General features: G+C 43.4%; 1 long non-coding RNA gene across 1 annotated transcript; it reads left to right on the top strand.

Moving 5' to 3' along the window:
- The first annotated feature begins 1,127 nt into the window (after positions 1-1,127).
- LOC310658338 lies at positions 1,128-21,981 on the top strand. Its single transcript, XR_014502248.1, has 3 exons — positions 1,128-1,263; positions 9,077-9,117; positions 21,853-21,981. It is a non-coding gene; the product is annotated as an uncharacterized lncRNA (long non-coding RNA).
- Positions 21,982-25,211: the final 3,230 nt, after the last annotated feature.

The following is a 25,211-nucleotide window of genomic DNA, read 5'->3' as shown; positions in this document are numbered from 1 at the left end:
CATGATTGGTTGTAGCTCGTGTTTTGGTGGTAAATCTGAGTTTGCCTCTTCATATTGTACAAAATAGGCATCAGAGGATAAGCAGATAGACTTTTCTATGTCCCCATAACTGCCTTGTCCTATTGCAAAAAGGAAGAACTAGGAAAACATCTGCTAGCAAAGGGCATATTTACCTCCTTATTAGATTTATTTCCCATCTTCCTCCTTAACAACATGATTCAGAATAGACCACAAGAAATTCAGGAAAAAGAAATAAATCCTAATATATAGCCCCATTGTGTGAAGACCAAGTGAAGACCTCACTTGGAAAAACAATATAACTCAGGTGGTTAGGAAGGCCCAGCAGAGACTCCATTTCCTTAGGGTCTTGCGAAAGAACAATGTTAAACAACGATTGATGACCTCCTTCTACCGGTCCACAATAGAAAGTGTCCTCTCATATTGTATCACAGTGTGGTACATTGGCTAGACAGCCAAGGGATCGTTGCCTTAGGAGAGCGAGAAAAATTCTCAGGGACGATTCACACCCCGGTCAGCACCTCTTTAATCTTCTACCCTCGGGCAGGAGATATAGAAGTATAACCAGTGGTACCAACAGGCTAAAAAACAGTTTCTATGCGTGGGCTGTTAGACTGCTGAACAGAAAATAAAATAGTGCAACTGACTTTCAGGGTTGGTGTGCTGTGCGACAAGCACACAGAGTGCAATGAGATTGAGTGTTTGTGGGGGGAGGGAGGCTCGGTTAACTTCATTGTACACAGGTTGCACATTGACTATAAAGGTATTATTATTAATAAGAGCAAAACAGTAGTGTAACCAACAAGAGAAAAAACATTCATAAACAAATTATGTAAGCATACTGGACCAGAATTGGTCACCATGTGCCTACATTTTATCTTTGGCTAGTGTACTTGGTAAAACAGGTTGGCAATATTTCATTCTGCTTCAAAAACCTGAATGAACGGACTGTGAACGGAGAAGCAATGGCTGAATTATAATAATTCCCTTAAAATTGACCCTGTGTCCACAATGGTCTCTTCTAGGGACAGGTTTCCATGGAGAATATAGAAGTTCCAAAGATGTCTTTGCTTCTGTGCTGGAACTGAGATGTTCTTCGTTCTGTGTCGCACTGACAATGCAATCCATGCATGGATCCTACAAATTCCCCTATAAAAACATCAGTTCTCTCTCACACTCTGTTTTCTTGTATCGGGGAGGTTTAAACGTTTTATATTTTACTGGGAAACCCAGCTAGTTGGGCAGGTAATAATAATAATAATAATAATAATAATAATAATAATAATAATAATAATAATTCCTTATGAAATATATCAGCATTTTGGTGTGAATTCCCCCTATCTTTTTTTTGCTAAGCAAATTTCCTTAACATAATGAATTTTTGTACATTTTTTTCATGCATACATACATTTTTAGTCATACTTTACCGTAGTTTATGCATTATTGCACACATTATGCAGCTTAAGGTAAAGGGACCCCTGACCATTAGGTCCAGTCGTGGCCGACTCTGGGGTTGCGGCGCTCATCTCACTTTATTGGCTGAGGGAGGCGGCGTACAGCTTCTGGGTCATGTGGCCAGCATGACTAAGCCATTTCTGGAGAACCAGAGCAGCGCATGGAAATGCTGTTTACCTTCCCACTGAAGTGGTACCTATTTATCTACTTGCACTTTGACGTGCTTTCGAACTGCTAGGTTGACAGGAGCAGGGACCGAGCAACGGGAGCTCACCCCATCGCGGGGATTCGAACCGCCGACCTTCTGATCGGCAAGTCCTAGGCTCTGTGGTTTAATCCACAGCGCCACCCTTATGCAGCTTACTTGACTGCAAAATTCAGAGAATTGTGATTCCTTCTCCCCAGACGATAGCTGTGTTTTGGTTTGCTTATTGTTTCAGAAAATGTGAACAAAATCGATTCATCTGTAAATGTGACCTGAATCGAACTTTTCCTTCCTCTCCAGCTGCTGGTTTATAAACCTTAATAAGTTCCATTTCCAACTAATGTCATTCATACGTCTTAAACATATTTAAGGTCAATCTTATTTTGAAAGACACGAAGAAAGTGTGCTTATTTCCTTATGAGCTTAATATTTACCCATTTTTAAAATACTGAAATAGCAGCATAGAAATCAACGTGTTGCCCTTTACCATTCCACACCCACCTGCCCGTTATCAGCCATGCTGTTAGATGCCACAGAATAACCTATCCTTTAATTCTCTTCCCTGCTTCCTGTCTCATTCAAAGTGGAACCGCTGGGGATTCCTTCTTGGCCAGAACAGACAAACTCAAGAGGTTTTTGGCAGGCCTTTGTTCCCTTCTCTTGACTGTGAATTCTTGTTAAGATTAATTCAGTATCTCACCTTTCATTTTGAGGGTGAATAGAACAAACCACTTACTTACGATTTTACTTATTAAATATATATTTAAGCTGACCTTCCTAGATACAGGTACCCAGGGTAGAGTACAATACATAATACAGCTAAACCGTGTAATAAAATTGTAAAATATGTTCTCCCTAACAGAGAGCACGTGTTGTGGCGGGGGCCAGCAGGCCACCACACTTTTGCTGGGCAGATCTGTTTGGATGTCTACAGGCAGTGATTTGAGTCTCTGGGGAGATTCGATGTTGCCAATTTGGGGGTGGGGAGAAAGGTTTTAAATACTGGACATGCAGCTTTGGGCGTCCTCTTGGGCTGCGTGCCCACCCTCCCTGAATTGGGGTTTTATTTTTGCTTTGATCTTGCTATGCCTGTCATGTGGTCGCCTGCTGTTGGGGCAGGGGCCTGGTAGGAATTTTGTCCATTTGGCTGATTGGCTGGTGCCATTTGGTTTTTGCCTACTGCGTAGCAAATCATCACAACCTGTAAGGTTTGCGATTAGGCATTGGTTAAAATTGGTTGGTGGAGGGGTAAGTGCCTACCCCTCCAATGGTGGTGCTGCAAGGGAATTCCATTAAATGAAACCTGGGGCTTGCCATGCTTTTGTCCAAGTCCCTGGCATCGGGCTTGGGCCGTGCAAGCCCCCAGGATCATGCAGAGAGAAGTGAGGGTCTGGTGCCCAGCTTCATTTCTCCCCAATATTGTTTTCCCTGACTGGCTTCCGCTGGAATCCGGAAGTCAATTATGTCCCTGGGTCAAGGACAGATAGTCGTAACCAATGCCTAAGCAACCATTCACATTTGTGTATTTAAATAAAGTTGTGGCCAAAATCATGCCAAAAACCTTAAACAAATATTGATGTGTGAAGTGTGAGTTTATTTGGGGTGGCTTGGGGACCTCGACACGCAAAAGAAATCTGTTCTGTCCAGCCATGCACTGCTTCATCTGTAAGCGTGGTTGCAGCTGACCAGGGAGGAGGTGAAATGGGAAACCCACCTAGCCAGAGAATTCATAGATATTGGCCTTTTTTATATGGGCCTCTTTGGCCCACTTCATGCACCTGCCCAGCCCACACTCTGTTCCAGTGCAGCACTTCCAGTTGCTTCAGAGCTGAGTAGAACTTTTTCGCTTGCCTGCAAATTGAACAAGCTGAAGACAGTTTTTTTACCTACTCAGTACTGAATGCTATGGATGGTAGAGGTCCTGGCGTGGGTGTAGTTAAATAGGTTAATTTGCTTGCATGGTCAGTTTGGCCACGTTGCTTGGCAGGGAGGTGTAGAAATGGTATTACTATTATTATTAGGGGGGATGTGGGTGGCCCTGTGGTCTAAACCACTGAGCCTCTTGGGCTTGCCGATCAGAAGGTTGGCGGTTCGAATCCCAGTAATGGGGTGAGCTCCCGTTGCTCTGTCCCAATTCCTGCCAACCTAGCAGTTCGAAAGCATGTCACTGCAAGTATATAGGTACTGCTGTATATAGGTACTGCAAGTATATAGGTATTGCTGTGGCAGGAGGGTAAATGGTGTTTCTGTGTGCTCTGGACACTCCAGAAGCAGTTTAGTCCTGCTGGCCACATGACCTGGAAAGCTTTCAGTGGACAAACACCGGCTCCCTTGGCCTGAAAAGCAAGATGAGAACCGCAACCCCATAGCCAACTTTGACTGGATTTAACCACCCAGGGGTCCTTTGTCTTATTATTATGATGATTAGCCACCCATCTGGCTGGGTTGCCCCCAACAGAATATTAAAAACAAAACACCAAACATTAAAAACTGCCCTATACAGGGCTGCCTTTGAATGTCTTCTAAAAGTCAGATAGTTGTTTATTTCCTTGACCTCTGATGGGAGAGCATTCCACAAGGTGGGTGCCACTACCAAGAAGGCCCTCTGCTGGTTACCTGTAACTTCAGTTCTCACAGTGAGGGAACCATTAGAAGGCCCTCAGAGCCGGACCTCAGTATCTGGACTGAACAATGGGCGTGGAGATGCTCCTTTGGGTATTTAATGAGCTTCCTTAGCCATTTTTTTGAAGATGAAAGGGATTTCTGGAGGCCAGCTGCTCTGAGCCTGGATACAGTATGTTCTTAAATGCTGCACCCACCTAGAGTTGTGGGCACTGGGAGGGGGTGGAGCCGGAATATCTCTCTTTTCACTTTAAAGTAAGGCCTAGACCTTGAGGCCATGTGTAGCCATGGGATGGAATGGGCAAGGTTTGGCTGCCCAAAGCTGAGGTTAAAGTTAGCTTTTCACACTTTTCATTTCCTCCGGTAGATGCTGTTAATAAAATGTGGTGCTACTCCAACCCATCACTTATGCCTTGCCTCTTTATTCCTGGGGCTGGTTGCAATAAAGCTCCACATCAGGAAAGGCAGCTGAAAGCAGAACGGGTCAAAAAGGAAAACCCTTAAAGGGCCAAATAAGACTTGATCCGAAGCTAAAATGAGAATAATGGTGGCTCCTACTGCACTGCTATGGGGAAAGAGAGTGTAGCCTTATTGGAGTTCACTGATTGGGTCTGTGTTGCTCCCGGACAGGAGGAAGGAAGTCAAATGACACCGAGGGTTGATTGAGAGAAAGAGTTATTTATTTCTGCTCTCCGGAACAGTAGAAAGGCACCTGCGTGGTGTGTCCACAGCAAGTCCAAAGAAATGAGAAATTTCATGCAGTATATATATCCTCCAGGCACCCTCTCCCTCCTTTCCCAGGAATCCAACCACGTCAGTCTATACACGCAGGTTGACATCACATATGTTCCTGCTCCAGTATTCTTAACCATAAAAGGGTATTCCTTCCTGTACTTCTGACCATAAAAGGGTATTCCTGTTCTTATATTCTTATCTTGGAGCAAGAGGTCACCAACTCCAAGAACACACTCTGGTGCTGTTCCCGGACTAGGTCTGTGCATCAGGACGTAAGATAAGACGTAAATATGTCATCCCTACTCCACTGAAACAGCCAAGGTCATCCTTGCCGTCACGAACTGATAAAGGAAAGGGCACTGAGCACTTGTTTATACAGCCGGGTTTTTGTTTATACATTGACTCAGAGCTCAAGTTAATGGATTTTAGCTAAGGAAAAATAGGGATTTTGGTGCCCTTTTCAAACTGCCTGCACAGTCAGTTTTGGGTTTGGGAAACCCATTCCTTCAAGAGCATTGGTGTGCCACCACAAAGAAGGCTCGTGCTGAATCACCACATAATGCACTTGCCCTAATGCTGGAATGCAGAGAAGAGTTCCTGCCAAAGTTGTTGTGGCATAGGCAAGCTACTATGGAGGAAAGTGTTTCTTCAGGTATTTGGGTTCTAAGTCATTATCACTAGCACCTCTGAAGAAAATAGAGAGCCACTGTAATTTCCAGAATCAGCGTAGTATGATTTCATCTGGCTAAGCCACCAAACACTATGGCGGTCATATTTTGTACCATAGGAGCCAACTCCTAGAGGCCATGGGAGCTTCAGCCCCCACAATAAAGTATTTGAGGGGGCTGGTCCCCCACAAAGTTGGTGGGCATTCCCATTCAAATGGTGTGTGTGCACTGCGTCATGTGATTGATTATGCAGGGTGGGGCTTACCTGGGCCTCCACAGTATTTTATTCAAGTTGGCCCCCTTGTTCTGCACTACTTGAAGCCTCCAAGGCCAGCTCCATGTTTGACACATTAAGCAATGCAATAGGGAGGTTACCAAATCACGGGTCACCGTAGAAAGACTATTCCTGCCCAGGAATGGTCAATAGGTGACATATCAGCTGAAGTTGAATAAATGCTCTTGTAGGGACTTTATGACTAAGAATTGCTACTCCATTATAAGCAAGTTGGAGAGCATAGGGGGGTACACACATTTCTTGGCAGCGATTGGATTAGATTAGAATAATTTACTTTGCTTACTGTGTCTAAATTGGTTTCATATCGAAAAGCCTGACACACTGATTAAGTTAACAGTGATTTTTTTCCATATTCATAGGAAGTTTATTTCATTTGCCACTATAATAAGACAGATTAAGCCAGCCTTGATGGCCACTTCGCCTTATGAGCTCCCTTATGATGAAATGGCATTTCAATCAGCGGACAAGGAATGTGTTGCAATACATGCATGGATGCTACATAAACATACAGCACCAGTTAATATGTACACATTGTTTCCAGCTGTACTTTACAAAAATAGCATTCAACATTGTAATATATATATATATAATGTGTGTGTGTGTGTGTGTGTGTGTGTGTATATATATATGTGTGTGTGTGTGTGTGTGTGTGTGTGTATATATATATATATATATATATACATACAGTGGTGCCTCGCAAGATGAAATTAATTCGTTCCGTGAGTTTTTTAATTGTGCGAGTTTTTTCGTCTTGCGAAACACCACTGCATTTAAACACTAACAACGGCGGGGAGGGGTGGGGAGAAGCAGGACAGCTGCCGCAGCCGGTACCTCAGACTCACCCGCGCGCTGTGGCCACCGTGCGACGCGGCTGCTGGAGGGCGGCGAGGCTCAGGAGCGCGACTCCAGGGAGAGAGAGGCGCTGGCGGCAACAGCTCTCTGAGGGGAGCGCTCGAGGGGGGTGGGCAGCGGCGCGAGGCACTAACCGTCAGCCGGAAGGTGGGAGGGAGCCGGAGGAGCCGTCAGCCGGAAGGTGGGAGGGAGCCGGAGGAGCGGGGAAGCAAGCGTGTGTGCGTGCAGTGACCATCGCCATGACACGAGAGGCAGGGCCGTTTCGTCTAGCGAAGCAAGCCCTTAGGAAAATCCGTCTTGCGAAGCACCTCAGAAAATGAAAAACCCTTTCGTCTTGCGAGTTTTTTTGTCTTCCGAGGCATTCGTCTTGCGGGGTACCACTGTATATATATATATTCCCAGCATATACATGGATGTTGGGTTCATGGGTTCCCCAGGCACATTTTAGTGAGTCTATCTAATAAGTATTTTTATTTAAAGTTTTCAACATAAAATACAATAAAAATCAATCTAAAGAACAAAAATAATAAGAAACAGGAAAGGAGGGGGGGAAAGAAAAGATAAAAAGAACTACACATGGATGTTGGGTTCATGGATTCCCCTGGGGATATTTTAGTGAACTTTTCTGGAATATTTGTGCCTTCCAATTGTGACTTTAATTGAAAGCCATATACCTAGGGTTCATGGAGCAGTCAGATTGTACACTGATTCTGGATTTGTGGGTGCTATTGTTTCAAGAGGACATATATCCAGGAAAAATAATGTGCTTATGATTGGAGTTTAAAGGAGTAGAAGGTTCTACAGTAGGGTTAGCTACCATGATGGCTTTCAGATATCACTGGATGCCAACTCCCATCAGCCCCAGCCAGCATGGCCAAAAGGCAGGGATGATAGGAGCCGTAGTCTAGGAACATCTAGAGGACCCACATTGGTAACTCCTGTTCTATAGAATTAAAAATAAACTCATAAAATTGGGGAATATCCATAGGTCAGTGATAGAGCAATCTGACTTTCATACAGAAGGTGTCAGGTTCTCTACCATCTCCAGGTAGAGATGGGAAAGATCTGAAACCCAGGAGAACTGCTGTAGACAAGACTAAGCTATGCTTTTTAGCAGGGGTGAATTTGCCACAGACACCTTTCTTGAATTGGTGGGGATCACATGGACCAGTATGTCCAATAGGAGAGGAGCGATCAGGCTGCTGTTTTAGAATGCAGCTGTTTACATGCCCAGCAGTGTAGATAAATGTTCCCCTAATATACAGTGGTACCTCGGGTTAAGTACTTAATTCGTTCCGGAGGTCCGTTCTTAACCTGAAACTGTTCATAACCTGAAGCACCACTTTAGCTAATGGGGCCTCCTGCTGCCGTTATGCCGCCGGAACCCGATTTCTGTTCTGATCCTGAAACAAAGTTCTTAACCTGAAGCACTATTTCTGGGTTAGCGGAGTGTGTAACCTGAAGCGTATGTAACCCGAGGTACCACTGTACCTTAATTCAAACTCACCTGCCCATATTTACATGATTTGTTTGTTGTCTGGCAGATCTTTGTAACTATATTTGAATAAATATGGCCTTTTCACCATTACTCTGACTCTCCAGTCATCTTCCAGGGCATGTTGACAATTCATCTTTTTACCTATGATTGATAATCACTCCGACGGTACTGTTAATTGGGCAGTATACAAATGACACTGATAAATAAATTATATTTATAATAATTATTATCTGAATTCTGCCATGATGACTAGTTCAGTGCTATGTCTCTTCAGGCTCACCAATCTGGGCCCTGTATGTTCTACTATTCATTCCTAAAGTTAAATCTATTTGAGGACATTCTGACCTGAATGCAAAGAACCTCTCCAGCCCCACTATCTTTCTGCCATTGTGTTTTATTCTATGCCTTTATAGTGGTGTAGATTTCAAGGTTAGCTCATCAAACCTGACCTGCTTTATAGCATAAGCCAATCGAATCTTCTCTGTTTATTACTGTACCAAACTAATTAAATTGCATTTGTCGGAAACATACCTTTTAGAAGTGCTTTGAAAAAGGAACTTGTTTCACATTCTCAGCCACCCACCTTATTCATTTAATTTCCCCACAGTTTTTAGAAACATGGGCATGGGCAGCAATGGGACTCTATGTGCAATGGCTTTGATCTAACAGTCTATTTGTTTTGATTTCTTATTCATTGCCTACCCACGGATTTTCATGTCTCCGGCAAGATTAAACCCGAAAAGGAAAGTAAATAAGCAAATCCAGTAAGGTAAGTAATGAAATCACTGTTCAATTTAATTCCCAACTTTCAAGATGATCCAAAATAGTCCCCACATTCAGACCCCATCAGAAGGTTCCAGGTTAAAAAAAAAAAAAAAGGAGGAAGAAATATCCCTCTAAATGAAAACTTGGAAACTCAGAATTGATAGTCCTGAGCAAAACAGAACAGGGTGAATCGGTGTGATAGAGCAATCTAAGGGTGGTGAGATTCTGTGGTGGACTGACCATCACATTCTAAATATTGCTGGATTACAGCGGAGGTAGGTGCATGATTTTCCTTTCCTGCTGTTTTCTTTTCACCTCCCATTTCAGTTGGTGGAAGAAAATTTCAGGGACGACGTGGTGTGGGTGTCAGGAGAGCAAGTGGACTTAGGAACCTGCATATCACCGAGCATCCCTGGTAAGCCCACCACTACTTGACCACAGAATACTCTCTTTCAGTCCCCACCATGAGCAGAACACTGTCAGCAGGTCAACCATGGCCACTGAGCTTTTGGGTGGGTCCCTGGCAGTATAATGGTGCCTTCTCTGTTAGCAAAGCAAAGCAACACTTAAAACTGCTTCCTACAACCTCTCAGCCAGCCTAGGGCATACTGTCCAAGGAGAAAGAACTTGCCCATGTGAAGACCACCTGGTGGAAACCCTTACACATATGGTTCTTAATTGCAAACTATATGCTGATCTCCATCAGCAATTTCTAGATCAACTCTGTATCCCCACATGGAAACCATATTTAGAGGTCATATATTTTCTATTACTGGGGAATGATCAGGAGCTCACCAAGTTAGCGGCTAAATATCTCTATTTGTTTTTTTTGTTGTCGAAATAAATTGCAGACGTCTGATCTCCCTGGAGACCTAGAGATGTGACGATAGACTGCTCTGCCTCCTTCCTTTTAGCAAATGTTTTGTGCCACTGGGGAAGTGGTAATTCAGTATTGATTTGTTTTGGATGTTTGTATGTGATGCCAATAAAAGGTTTGATGATGATACTGTCCAACATTTTTCTGATGAAAATAGGGGCGTCCTTTTCTGTTGTTGTTGTTGTTGTTGTTGTTGTTGTACCCCACCCATCTGACTGGGTTGTTCCAGGCACTTTGGGTGGCTTCCAACAGATATAAAAACAGAATAAAACATTAAACATTAAAAAAACCCAACCTTCTACATACAAGGCTGCCTACAGATGGCTCAGGGGTTGGTTAACTCCATGCCCTTCGTCATTTCTCCCATGAAAACAGGAACATCCTAAGAAAAGGCAGGACATTCCAGGACCAAATCAGAAACTGGGATGGCTTCTGTAAATTTGGGACTGTCTCTGTGAAACAGGGACATTTGGAGGGTCTCCTAGGGCCAACTGCAGGAAAGCTCCCAATATTTCTACTTTCCCCTCAAATTTCAAGGCAAGTTCAGATGCCAATATATAAGTCAACAGTATTGCAACGATAAGCAGTGTTTAGGGATTTATCCCGCAAGTCCTTTGTGTTCAACTGGGCTTGGTGCCAGGTAAGTGTTCATAGGCTTGCAGCCTTTACACCATTAAAAACAAAAACAAAAAAAGCTAGAGACTCAAATGCATCCATTTGATCTCATTGCATCTCATTACATATGCTAATCTTCTGCATACTGTCCCTTGCTTTTTCCTGTAGGACTAATTGCAGTCCTTAACAGTCGTCAACAGGTTTACCATACCCATTGAGTCAATCACCCATCTCCTACTACCCTCCTGGGGAAAAAACCCACCCCACCCTCCCACTATATATAAGGGTCTGGTGACTTCTGTTTCAGTGTATCTGAAGAAGTGTGCATGCACATGAAAGCTTATACCAAGAACAAACTTAGTTGGTCTCTAAGGTGCTACTGGACATTTTATTATTTATTTATTTATTTATTTATTTATTTCAACTGCGTCAGACCAACACGGCTACCTACCTGCATCCAGCAGTTGTGCTGCTCCTGTTTAAGAAATGTCTGTGCAATTGTGTATATGCAAAGTTGAGCCAGTGTATACTGACAATTTTATCCCCATTAACTTGCGAGGAATAATTTACTATTCTTGTGCCAGTAATCCTGTGGTTTGGCAATCGATACTTGGCCTAGTTTTACTCTCACAAAATGAATTTGCAACAGCATCCCTCCACATGTTTTATATTATAGAATATGGATGGTTTTACTAATGTGACACACTCCGCTCCTCCACACACACACACATATCACCTTCTTACTTTTTCAGCACAGGGGATAATCTTTTGTTTTTAGTAAAGTTGTATTCCTTTTTAGTTCGTCTACAAGCGTACAAGGTACTGGTTTAGAGGATAAGAAGAGTTAGCTTAAGGAAGTTCACAGCAAGAAAGTTTCCTTCTCCACTTCCACCACTTCTGCTCTCCAGAAGTGTGTCTTTGGAGAGTGAAGGATGGGCCGTGGATGGGGAAATCTGAAATGATGGAGGGAAAATCAGAATTAAAACCTACGTCCGCATAGAGGAATGTTTACATCACTGCCTCCTGTCTTTGAGTGGATGTTTCAGACATCTTCAAGTAGGTTTTGTACTGCCAGCTCCGGAGACTCATGGCTTTGATGGATGCTATCTTTCATCTGTTAAGGTGTTCACCAATCTATTCTTTTCTGCCCTTGATAACCTAATTCTGCTATTCTTTCGTCTCCTTTTCCTTCTGTGAATTCATTACGTCTAAAGGTAAAGGTAAAGGTACCCCTGCCCGTACGGGCCAGTCTTGACAGACTCTAGGGTTGTGCGCCCATCTCACTCAAAGAGGCCGGGGGCCAGCACTGTCCGAAGACACTTCCGGGTCATGTGGCCAGCGTGACATCACTGCTCTGGCGAGCCAGAGCCACACACGGAAACGCCGTTTACCTTCCCGCTAGTAAGCGGTCCCTATTTATCTACTTGCACCCGGGAGTGCTTTCGAACTGCTAGGTTGGCAGGCGCTAGGACCAAACAGCGGGAGCACACCCCGCTGCGGGGATTCGAACCGCTGACCTTTCGATCGGCAAGTCCTAGGCACTGAGGCTTTAACCCACAGCGCCACCCGCGTCCCTCTCATTACGTCTAGGGGGACAGAATTAAGGCATGGAAGAGGCAAGAATGGTCATTATTTTTAACGTCTTTGTTAAAAGATCTTAACCAAGACCAGTTCACACACACCAACATTTACAAACACAGCCACTTTTCCTCCAGTGAGAACCAAGCTCAAAGCAAAACATTGGTGGGCAATGGAGCCTTTTTATATCAGAGCTGACAATACAACACACACTCTTGTTTGTTTGCAAAGGAGTTACGATATGGCTTTTGACTTTTTTACCTCCAGTTCTCCCATGTGAAAGATTCTGAAATCCAGCATGAAGGAAACCAACAACCACATGAATACTGGGAAATTTTCAGTTATGTCTCTCCTGTTCTTCATATGCAGCAGTGTTTATTTTTGTACCTTCCTGTGGCTAAGCAAGAACAACTGACCAGTGCACAAACAAGCAGCCCAGAATTCTTCTTCCTGAGCTGCCTTGGAAAGTGGATGACCTCTCCTCTCATTTTTAACTCTTCACCAACTCAGCACATTAAGGGTCTATTTGTGCACTGATCTTCATAGCCCCAACCCAACTCCAATTGCTTTTGTTGTGCACATGGTAAAAAGCATCCTTTGAATCCCTGGATGAAATAAGAAAAAAAAGTACTTTTGATACCTCTGTTTAGATAATTCCCTCCTCCTCCTCCTTCATCTAAGTCCATAGCTGTCAAGTGTCCCTTATTTGAAGGGACAGTCCCTTATTACAGCGCCATGTCCCGCTGCTGTCCCTTATTGATGGATGTCCCTTAAATGTCCCTTAAATGATGTCCCTTAAATTTCAAAGGAAGCAGCTCCTCTCCCTCCCTCCCTGCTGGCCAGAGAGGAGGGAGGTTCCAGCTGTGTTGCTTGGCTGTGTTGATCACCCAATAAGAAGTCTAAGAACAACTGGGGGGTGGAGCTTGCATGCCTTGTGTGTGGCTAGTTAATGCAAGCTGAGGAGGTTTTTGAATGCTGAACACCATTTTGTTGTACGTGCTGCTGCAAACTTTGCAGTGCAAAGCCAGGCCGGGGAGCCATCTTAAGTTGAGGCTGCATAGGCCTTGTGGTGCATGTGATTCAGATTCTATTCAGTTGAACCTCTGGTTACAAAGTTGGTTGGACAGTGTTCTCGAAGCTACCAGCATGAGTTTGACCAGACTGCAGGACAGGAAGACTGGAGTGCCTGGAACAGGTGAGACTGCAGGTCCCTTATTTTGGCTGCTGGCCCCTTATTTTCAAACCTGTAAGTTGACAGCTAAGTCTAAGTCTCACATCCATTCTTGGGTATACGCTTCCTCAGGTTCTCTCCACTGTTCTCTGTTGTTTGAAGAATTGTCCAAACAATTAGTCCTATAGGAAAAAGCAAGGGATAGTTTGCAGATGACCAAAAATAGCTTTAGCATATGTAATGATACAAGAATCCAATATTTCTATTCAGACCTGGTCTCTCCATAGTTTTCAGTTTAGTAATAAGTTGTAATTTAGCAACTTCTCTTTCAAGTCTATTTCTGAAATTCGTTTGTAATAAGACAGCTGCTTTGAGATCCAGTATTGAATGTCCTGGGAGATTGGAGTGGCTTCTCTGTCTTGTGTTTCCTGATGTCAGATTTATGTCCATTTATCCTTTGGCGTAGGGTTTGGCCTGTTTGTCCAATATAGAGAGCTGAAGGGCACTGCTGGCATTTGATGGCATATACAATGTTAGAAGATGAGCAATTAAATATGCCTGAGATGGTATGTTTGATGTTGTTGGGTCCAGTGGTGGTGTTGTCTGGGTGTATGTGGCAGCAAAGCTGGCATCTGGGTTTATTGCAGGCTCTGGCACCAGTGTCTATGTTGCTGTATTATTGTGGGTGAGGAGTTGTTTAAGATTGGATGGCTGTCTGTAGGCAATGAAAGATCTTCCTCCCAGAGCTTGAGAAAGACATTGACAGGTTTACCATACCCATTTAGTCAATCACCCATCTCCTACTACCCTTCTGAGAAAAACCCCACCCCACCCTCCCACTATATATAAGGGTCTGGTGACTTCTGTTTCAGTGTATCAGTGTATCAGAAGAAGCACATGGAAGCTGATACCCAGAACAAACTTAGTTGGTCTCTAAGGTAAAGGTACCCCTGCCCGTATGGGCCAGTCTTGACAGACTCTAGGGTTGTGCGCCCATCTCACTCAAAGAGGCCGAGGGCCAGCGCTGTCCGAAGACACTTCCGGGTCACGTGGCCAGCGTGACATCGCTGCTCTGGCGAGCCAGAGCTGCACACGGAAACGCCGTTTACCTTCCCGCTAGTAAGCGGTCCCTATTTATCTACTTGCACCTGAGAGTGCTTTCGAACTGCTAGGTTGGCAGGCGCTGGGACCGAACAGCGGGAGCGCACCCCGCCGCGGGGATTCGAATCGCCGACCTCTTGATCGGCAAGCCCTAGGCGCTGAGGCTTTAACCCACAGCACCACCCGCGTCCCTAAGGTCTCTAAGGTGCTACCGGACAATTTTTAAATTTATTTTGACTGTGTCAGACCAACACAGCTACCTATGTGGCTCTGATGTTGGGTTGCTGCATCCATTTAATTCCTGCTGTTAGTTTTAGATTGTCCACCCATCACATAGGCGGTCATCCTTGGTATCTTTTAAAATTGTAGGGTCTCCACACTAGCACTGCTTTATTTCATTGACACAAGTCATCTCTTGCCATATGCTCTGCATATGTCCATTTTAGCTTTGCAGCCTTTCCCACAACCGTCATAACTATTGACCTCTGCTGTTCCCAATCATTATAAAATCATAGAACGGAAGGGACCACAAGGGTCATTGAGTTTAAGCCCTGCAATACAAGCATACTTTGCCCATTGTGAGGCTCAAACCCACAACCCAGAGATTAAAATTCTTACACTTTCAATATCTCTGTCAAAGAATGACAACCAAATCAGCCAGAGCCCCCAATTGCACTATACTTTTTTTTCAAATAATAATAATAATCCACACACAATTTGTAAAAATAGTGGAATAAGAAAAACTACTCCCACATCCAGACAATAAAGAATCTTGTCCTCTGGGGGGAAATCTGTATCTCTTTCAGGGAAGAATTTTGACGCACCTGAGTTCTTTCCTTCTTTTGTATTTCCTACCAAGTTTAGGTTAATTAAAGACAAAAATCATCTTTTTAAAAAAGAAGAAGAAGACATCATGTGGATGCAAAGGAAGAGCTTGCTTCTGAAACTAAAAAATAAGGGAAACAGACTTGTCAGCCTGGCTAATGGCTCTGAATATTGATCAAACAGATTCTTTATTAGATTTTTGAGACAGATGATTGCAGTTTAATACCTAGCTAATGATCATTCTTATGCCAGTCTCAGAAATGATAATTACTTTATGATTAGCACCATGATTGAAATCGGTGTAATTTTTACCCCCTCAAGATGTTTCTGATGACTTCTCTCTCCAGACAACATGTTGTCATGAATGGCTGATAATTATTATGGAAGCGCAAAAAAAAAGACCGAGTAATTTCTCCATAAACCTTTTACTTTCTCCCCCTCCCCTCTCTAACCTTCTTTATTCTTCTTACTCTTTCTACATCCACATAGAGTACTGTTCACACCATCACTGCCTCCTGTCTTTGAGTGGATGATTCAGACATCTTCAAGAAGGTTTCGTATTGCCAGCTCCCAAGACTCATGGTTTTGATGGATGTTCTCTTTCATCTCTTAATGTCTTCACCAGTCTGTTCTTTTCTGCCCTTGACTTTCTAATTCTGCTATTCTTTAGTCTCCTTTTCCTGATCAAATTCACTCAGTGGCCATCATTCACTGCATTATAGTTTGACTGTGGCTCTGCATCCTTCCTTTTCCATACCTGGTTGACATGCAGAAGAGCATGCCAGGTGTAATTGATGGCAGGTGGCAGTGCTAGGTTCAAGCAATTTTACTACCTTTTTGTGGCATTTGAAGGCAGATAACACTGCTTTTGCACAGGTTAGATGCAGTATCATTATCTTAGGGGCACTGGACTACAAGTTTAAGGTCAACTTGTTTTTAGGTATTTGTTGTTTGTAGTCAATACTATTTTTCTAGTTAAAGAGGTGCCAGAACTCACCATGAATGCCTCGCTTGTTCTCTGGTAATGGCAATGGCACCCACCCTTTTTCTGGCTGAAAAAAGCCCTGTTTGTAGTCTTAGTTTTCTGCTCTGGGTTCTTCAACGGGTCAATTTCCCTTACATTTCTCTTGGTTTGTCACAGGAAGGAGCTCACAAATTAAGAGTGAACCCTGTTTTATGTGTTTAAATTCCCCCCAAAAAATCATTTTATTTGGTTTTATATGCTGTTACGTGCTTTTACACTACTGATTTTATGTTAGATATTTCTTGTAATGATATTGTTTATCATTTTTAGAGGGTTTTTAAAAATATGTGGTTTATCAATGTTGTAAATAAATAACTAGGGACGCGGGTGGCACTGTGGGTTAAACCACAGAGCCTAGGACTTGCCGATCAGACGGTTGGCGGTTCGAATCCTTGCGACGGGATGAGCTCCCATTCCTCGGTCCCTGCTCCTGCCAACCTAGCAGTTCGAAAGCAAGTCAAAATGCAAGTAGATAAATAGGTTCCGGTGGGAAGGTAAACGGCGTTTCCATGCGCTGCTCTGGTTCACCAGAAGCGGCATAGTCATGCTGGCCACATGACCCGGAAGCTGTACGCCGGCTCCCTCAGCCAAAAAACGAGATGAGCTCCGCAACCCCAGAGGGGTCCTTTTACCTTTAAATAAATAACTACCCCACTTTTCTTCTGTCATAGAACCCCTTATGTTTCCCAGGTGCTCACCTATACAGGTACTGACCAGACCCAGACCTGCTAAGCTTCAAGAATGGAGTAGCTTCATGTGCTTTCAGACCATACGCTGGGTCCACTATGTCTACAAGATTCCTTTCCTGGTCTGTCACCACCAGCTCAAATGCCACCAGTGTATATGTGAAGTTAGGATTTTTTGCTTCCATGTGCATGATTTTGCACTTACTATACTGAACTACATCTTTTATTTTAATGCAAATTTACTAAACAGGACTATTGCTATTGCCCCATTCCTGGTTTGGGGGAAATGCTACAATGGGGCAGAAGGTTAGGAAATGGCTTGTGTATGTATATATAAGTTATGGCTTCTGCCCTAAGTCTCTGTTTTTTCCAAAAGCGCAAGGGTGAGTTTGCTCAAGTGAGAATGGAAGATTTGTTTTCATTTTCTGTTAAGTCAGTGTGCTTCTAGGAAGCATTAAGAGACAAGTTAATGTTTACAGCAGCGGGGTTCCAGAAGAGAAAATGAGAGCACGCAACAGAACCAGGGGAAAAAAATCAACTGCAACCACCCTCAAGAAAATAAACACTATATTAAAAAAAAAATACTTCTACTAAATATAGTCAGAGATGAGTTAAGCACTAATTGATTGTGCTATCATTAGGCTCAGTGTGTATTTTCATGCTGTTTCCATTCCACAAAAATAATGTCCTTAATAATTATCATCATTTTAAGACTTGCGGGTCTCTCAATGCATTGGGGAGGGGCAGACACAAACGCTACGATTATACCTCATAATATTATTTCCACATAGCTTAGAGAAGAGAAATCAATTCAGGTAAAATTTGTCAGTGACATGAAATCCTTTACTCGCACTTCCCCAAAGTGATAATAACCAATGGCATAGAATGTCTGGATTATGAGCAGTGATACCAGGTGGGTCCAAAAAGAAACCTAAGGCGTGTCCATGGGATTTTGGGCTCCTGCCCTTTGAACTTGACGTCTCGCAACCTGCTTTTGAAAGCCCCCTTACTTTCAAAGGTAGGCTTCCAGCTGGCAGGTGCAGCTGGTGAGGGATGCTGTTTGAGAAAAGGAATCCCAAAACATTCTGGGGTATGTAGAACATTCTGCATGGCTATGTAGATCCTGCCCGCACACCTAATAGAATGTTTGTCTAGTATTGCCATGTGCTTCCTAACTCTACTCCTGGTAATGTTATTTGAATATTGAAATACTTTATTGCCACTTGTATACAGTGAGATTACACGAGCACCCCCCACTCAGCTCTCTTAGCCTTATTTATTTATTTATTTAAAGTTTTTTATTTATACAACAAGAAAAACAAAGAAACAAAAAACACAAATACCAAATTATACCAAATTATACACAAATTACAAAAATAACCATAGACACATAATATTCTTAGCAAACAATAAAACATCTATTGGTCTTAACACTAAAGACCCAACCTCCCGTCTATTCCATACTTCAAATTCATATTACTTATTGCCAATACAATTTTTTTTATAATTAAACTTATTCTCATTAAATCTAATTTCTCATATCTACCTTACAACTATTACTGAAGTTCCTCAAATGCTGCAACAGAATTTAAACTACTATATTTATTTTTCAGATATTCTTTGAAAACCTCCTATTTAGAAACAAATTCCTGTTTTGATTTATTCTTTATTTTTTCTGATAAACCATCTAATTCAGCATATTCTGTCAGCTTTTGGATCCAATCTTGAATAGAGGGGATTTCATTAGTCTTAATTTCCCTTGTTTACTGACGCACACCCACCAAACCCGAAAGTCAGTTGCCCTGTTGTTATCTTTTCATTCAGCAGTCTAACAGCCCACGGATAGAAGCTGTTCTTTACCCTGTTGGTGTGACTAATCATGTTTCTATATCTTCTGCCAGAGGGCAGGAGATCAAGAAAGTGCTGGCCAGGGTGTGAATAATCCCTGGGAATTTTCCTTACTCTCCTGAGGCAACATTCTTCCGCGCTGTCTTCCTCCGAAAGTCCAACACCATCTCCTTTGTCTTGCTGATATTAATGTGCAAGTTGTTCCCTAGGCACCATGTAGATATTTTTTGGACCTCCCCTCTATACGCTGATTCGTTTCCACCTGTTATTAAACCCATTATGGTGGTGTCGTCTGCAAACTTAATAATTGCAGTAGACCGGTCAGATGATACACCATCGTATGTATATAATGAATACAGGTAGGGACTTAACCAAATCATTGGGAGAAGCCTTGACCATACCAAAGTCAAAGCTTGGCTGCCGGTCATGATGGCGATGCCTCCTCAGTGTTGGAGGCAATATGCCTTTGTATACCAGTTGTGGGGTATCTCAGGTGGGGAAAGTGCTGTTGCATTCAGGTCCAGCTTCTAAGTATCCCTTAGGCATCTGGTTGGCCACTGTTAGAACAAGAAAATGGGAAAGGGAATCAGTTACCCACTAGGGGAGAATGGTTATGTAAGTTTAATGGTTCTAGGGGTTGCTCGTGCGTAAGCCAGTGCAAACACCTGGCTGGATTGCCTGAGTGAACCTTCTCTGTCCGGACAGCCACTCACCCGTGGCTGTCTCAGTCACTGGCAGAATCTGTCAGTGGGCGTTTCTTAAACTTCTTCCAGCAAAGAAGCTCTTTGACACCTAGTCTTCTCCTACTCTCTCTGCGCGAAAGCCTTCTGCGCAAGGAGGGCATAGGCAGCGGAGGACCTCTACTCTCCCCGCTGGTCCCCGGCAAGGAGTCATGGGACCGCCTCGCCGCTTCCCCCATCTGCCCCCCTTCTCCACTGGTGCTACGCTGATTCTCTTCCCCAGAAGATGGGCTGCCTCTCCCAATCCTGGTACGCTCTCCGGAATCCCTCTGGATTTTGCTCTCTCCCTCTGGCACTGATGGCAGTTCCCTGACAGTAAGCTTTCAGAATATTTAGAATTAGCCAAATTGACAGATATAATAAGACAAAAACCAAAAAGTGAAGTGAAAAAGGAATGGGGTGTCTAAATGAATACCTTAAAAGCCAAGGTTCAAGGACAGTCTGGGATAACCTTGTGAAGTGAAAGGATAAGAAAGAGGGATTTATATCTAGATGCTAGGATAGAGATGATAAGAAAAACAGGAAAACAGGAAGACACAATGAGAGGTAAAGGAGGTGTTGTGGGATTGGTGGAAGTCAATGTTTGTTTTTCTTTTTAGTGTTTATATTACTAACTTGTAAGATATGGATTTGTGGGGGGGGGTTTGTATGTTGGTTTTTGTGTATTGTTATTTTTGATATTTTGTTGTTGTTGTTGTGTGGAAAATACTAATAAAATTTATTAATAAAAAAAAATAGAACATGAAAATGGACTAGATGAGCCTTCAACCTATTCTAGCAGGGCTCTCCCTATGATCTTATGAAGGGCTTTTTCCAGCCAGAACTCATCAGAACCCAGTTCTTGCACCTCTCATGTGGGTTCTAGCACCTCTCCATTTCCATTTTCAGAGAAGGTTGGGTTATGGCACCTCTTTTTCTAGAAAAAGATCACTGATCTTATGGTAGAGAGAGAGTTTTGTATTTGATATCCCGCCTTTCACTCCCCTTCAGGAGTCTCAAAGCGCCTAACATTCTCCTTTCCCTTCCTCCCCCACAACAAGCACTCTGTGAGGTGAGTGAGGCTGAGAGACTTCAGAGAAGTGTGACTAGCCAAGTTCACCCAGCAGCTGCAGGTGGAGGAGTGGGGAATCAAACCCGGTTCACCAGATTACGAGTCCACCGCTCTTAACCACTACACCATACTGGCTCCCTATCATATCCATACCTCCAGGGACTTTCTTATCTTATTATCTCCCCAGAAAAGATATCTGAGTAGGAACAGAAGTGTTAAAGACCAAATGTGAAGTAAGGTACAAGCCTTTTTCATACCACAACTATCAAACTACTATTAAATACACTGGCTAACCAATTGGTGTACTAACCACATGAGAACGTATGTGCAGCACTTCCTTACATTGAAGTAGACACCAGCGTAGAGATTGTCTCTGAGCAGGGAAATTATAACCCTGGAAGCAGTATGTAGCTTTTTGTGATATGTAATATGGCCCCAACCTTTCTAACAGGGATCCTACTACCCTGCTTTAGGGTTCATTGGAATCTTCCCAATAGCTGAACCTAGCGGTGGTGGATTAGACAAGCTCAAAAATATTTTAGCATTTTTCTGGGCGGAAGGCTAGCCATCCTTCAAAATTCACATTTTTCTCAATTTTGACGGCCAAATATTGTGAGCAAAAAAATGGAAATATACCAGTGTGCACAAAATGAATATATTAGTGAAAATAACATGCAAAAATATGTTATATTAGGGGAAATTGTTTTGCAAAAATGTGAGTATTTGGGAAAAATGCATAGGGAAATATGCATATTGATGAATTTTCATGGGGACAATCGCAAACTCCTGTAGAAATGTGCAGGACTGAATTTAAGATTGTGGCGGCGGTGGGGGGGGGGGGGGTAGATGAGAACCTCAGTGAAGTCAATATTGACAGATTTGCCCATTCTTACCCATTTCATAGCAAGACAGAAGTGGCTGGCATTTAAACAAAAAACACAATTCCACTATGCTTTGTACATTGTGCCTTTTTCTGTAGAGCACGTCACATTCCTCAGCTGAATCATTAGGAGTCGGAAGGATGTGCAGTGCGTTCCACAGCATCCTGGCAGAATTGATTTCATCGTCCCATGGGAGTCCTTCATAGAGTAGCCTAGCCTTGAATATTTCCAGCAGAGGTGATAACACATCCTCTCTTGCCAGCTTGTTCCATTTTCTCCAAAATTAACTTATATTTTTCTCTGCTGCATCTTAAAGCCAATTACTTTTTGTTCTGTCCGCAGCAACATGTGAGAATCAATCTCTGACAGCTTTTCATCCTGTCGGGGTGCCTGAAAGAGATCCTGGCTTGGAAACCACCACTGAATTTTGAGCGAGACTGCACTCCAGAACAGGATGTAAATCTTATATTTTTCGCCAGTGTGGTGTAGTGGTTAAGAGCGGTAGTCACGTAATCTGGGGAACCGGGTTCGCGTCTCCGCTCCTCCACATGCAGCTGCTGGGTGACCTTGGGCCAGTCACACTTCTTTGAAGTCTCTCAGCCCCACTCACCTCACAGAGTGTTTGTTGTGGGGGAGGAAGGGAAAGGAGATTGTTAGCCGCTTTGAGACTCCTGAAGGGGAGTGAAAGGTGGGATATCAAATCCAAACTCTTCTTCTTCTTCTTCTCTCTGTGTGTGTATGTCTCACGCACATCCCTAATTTGTATTCTTGCCTTGTTATAGCAACACAGAAAACTAAAGATTTGCAGGCAATGTTTTGGCTGGTATATTCCCCACTCATTCATTTCAGTCTCATGTCTCCTCTCTTTCTCATCTATATGTGCCATAACTGCCATGTTCCCCATCCCCAGGGGTGCTTAAAACTACGGCAAGCTGTCTCCCTAGCTAGTTTGCGGGTCACCCCTGGTGTAGGTCAAATAAATACTCCCCCATCTCCCTCATTCTCTTAGACAGAGGAGGATGGCTGGGGCAGCTAAGAAGGGCCCTCACACAAATGCCTGTGCATGAATAATAATAATAATAATAATAATAATAATAATAATAATAATTTATTCCCCAGCCACTCTAGGTGGCTTCCAGCAAAATATTAAAATACAATAATTCATCAAATATTGAAAGCTTCCCTAAACAGGGCTGCCTTCAGATGTCTTCTAAACGTTAGATAGTTGTTTATTTCTTTGACATCTGGTGGGAGGGCATTCCACAGGGCGGGTGCCACTACCGAGAAGGCTCTCTGCCTGGTTCCCTGTAACTTCACTTTTCGTGGTGAGGGAACCGCCAGAAGGCCCTTGGTGTGGGACCTCAGTATCCGGGCAGAATGGTAGAGGCGTGGCTGGGAAGCTTAAAGCCTGTTGCTGCTACACGGGAGACAGATGGAAGATTGAGCAAGCTTGCTTTTGCCTGCTCCGGAGGGCAGAACCCGTAGCAATGGATTCAAGTTACAAGAAAGGAGATTCTGATGAAGCACCAGTAAGAACATTCTGACAGTAATAGCTGTTTGACAGCTCCCTTGGGGTTTTTTTTTAAGTAGAGGTTGGATGTGTTGACACTTCCATTCCACCTTAAGGAGCAGACATGTGGAACTGTTGATTGTCACATGTCTGTTTACATTCCAGCATAACTTGCTGGGAACTTCCGTTGTGTATAGCTTTTGCTTTTCCTGTTCTCTCTGAGAAGACAAGAGAGAGACGACATGTTTCTTTGTCCTGATTTATGATTACTAAATCTGTAGTTGTAGTATGCTTCCACAAGCCTCATGCCTATTCTGTGTGCGCAGTTCGCTCTGTTGATAGTGTGCCCTGGCTTTGAAGCCCGGGTCACTGATTTACATTGGGCAGTGGGACGACTGGAAGGGAATAGCTCAGCTGGGGCTAGCCAGCTGGCCTGCCGGTCCTCCGCATGCTGACAGGATGGCCATCTGTCATGGATGCTTTAGTTGAGATTCCTGCATTGAAGAGGATTGGAACAGATGACCCACAGGGTCCTTTCTAACTGAGCAATTCTCTGACTCTATGATACTAAGAGTAATAAGGCCAGATAGAAAGGCCTGGAGGGCTGCATTTTGCTCCTCAGTCTGATGTTTCCCACCCCTGCCTTACTTGGATGGAAGTCTCCTTGAGTCCACTGGGCTTTCTGCCATGTAACTGTGCATAGCATCACAACTTTTGCTCACATTTCAACAATTCCTAGAAGGAATTCAAAGTCCCTCACTACCTACTGTCTGATGCTCAGAAGTCCCAGGTATCTTTGCAAAGGAACCAAGTAGAAGATGCTGAAGATGATGGTGATGCTTCTGACAGAAGTCATCTTGAGAATGGCTTTTGCTGGTGGTGATGGTGGTGGAACCACAGCAAAATGCTTCTTTGAAAAGTCAGTCAGCTGCAACGGCTAAAGACCTGATACTGATGACTGAGAGGCATGACATGTTCTTCTTTTCCCAATCTCAGAGATAGTCATATCTTCAGTTTCAGGAGTGAACTTTTGTTGGATTTAAGCTGCATTGGGCTTTAACTGAAGAGCAAACAGATCAACAGCTTCTCATAATCTCATCACCTTCATCAAAATGCATATTTCCATGCAAGAGAAGCACTGGTCACAACCAAATCCATAGGAGTGCTTGTTATAGTTACTGCTGCCTCAGCCATTTTGTGAATCGTAATTACTTCTGTAGAAACGCAAGTACTGAAATACAAACTTGTCTGCGAGCCACATTCCCAGGCTCAAAAGCCCAGCCCTCTATTCCTATGGTGTTTGAAAATGGTTTTTGTTATTCAACGGTGAGGGGAATGACCTTTGTTCCTTAACGCGTTCCCAAAGCTGGGTCTTGGCAGCGAAAATATATCTGAAAGATGAGCTCTGAGTCTTCTTGCACAGGCCTGTCTCTGAGAGAAAAGTAGGAAAGGATAATGTGGCCTAGCAGGCAAAAAGGAGAGATGGTATAGTCCCCAATTGAGCTGCATAATTCTTTCCAGAAGGGAAGCCTTTTGTAATAATCACACCAAAAGGCAGTGCTAGCCACATGCAAATGTGACTTGTTTTAGAAGGGCTTCTTTAATAAGATATTACAGTGCACCATTTTCAGAGTGCCTGTTTCCCATTGTGATCAATTAATTTAACAAGACAGAACATTTAATTACTATATTTCTGCGGCTGTGTTCTTCGGCAGTAATTGGTAGCTCATTATCCTTAGCCCCACCAATGTACTGCCATTCTCACTCCCCCCTTCCTTCCTTTTTTTCCTCATGGGCCATTAAGCCATGTAACAGGTACGTTGACACAAGGCAATTGCAAGGATATCCATGCCTTATTAAACTGGCAGAGGTACATCAACATTCAAAGAGACTTCGGGGAGAGAAGGCTGCTTGCTACATATGAGCCTGGAGAAACAATGCAAAATTGTGAAAGATCCTTGAACAGACCTATAGACTCCCAAACAGCAAGCAAGAACAGAAACACCAGTAGTCAGTAGATGCTGGTCAATTTGGCCAAATGGGCCACTGCTGGACCAAGCTCAGTCTGCTCTCAGCCAGCTCTGCCTGCCTGCCTCCTTACATACAGCCAGTTTATGGGATGGTGCTGTCTGTCAGCTTCTTCCTCCTTAATCTCATTGTTGTGCTTGTAGAATTCAACAGGGATGACATT

Source organism: Podarcis tiliguerta, assembly GCF_965153285.1.
Source record: "Podarcis tiliguerta genome assembly, chromosome: 10".
Taxonomy (NCBI): Eukaryota; Metazoa; Chordata; class Lepidosauria; order Squamata; family Lacertidae; genus Podarcis; species Podarcis tiliguerta.
The sequence above is the reverse complement of the archived record's forward strand: the minus strand, read 5'-3'. Positions and strand labels throughout refer to the sequence as shown.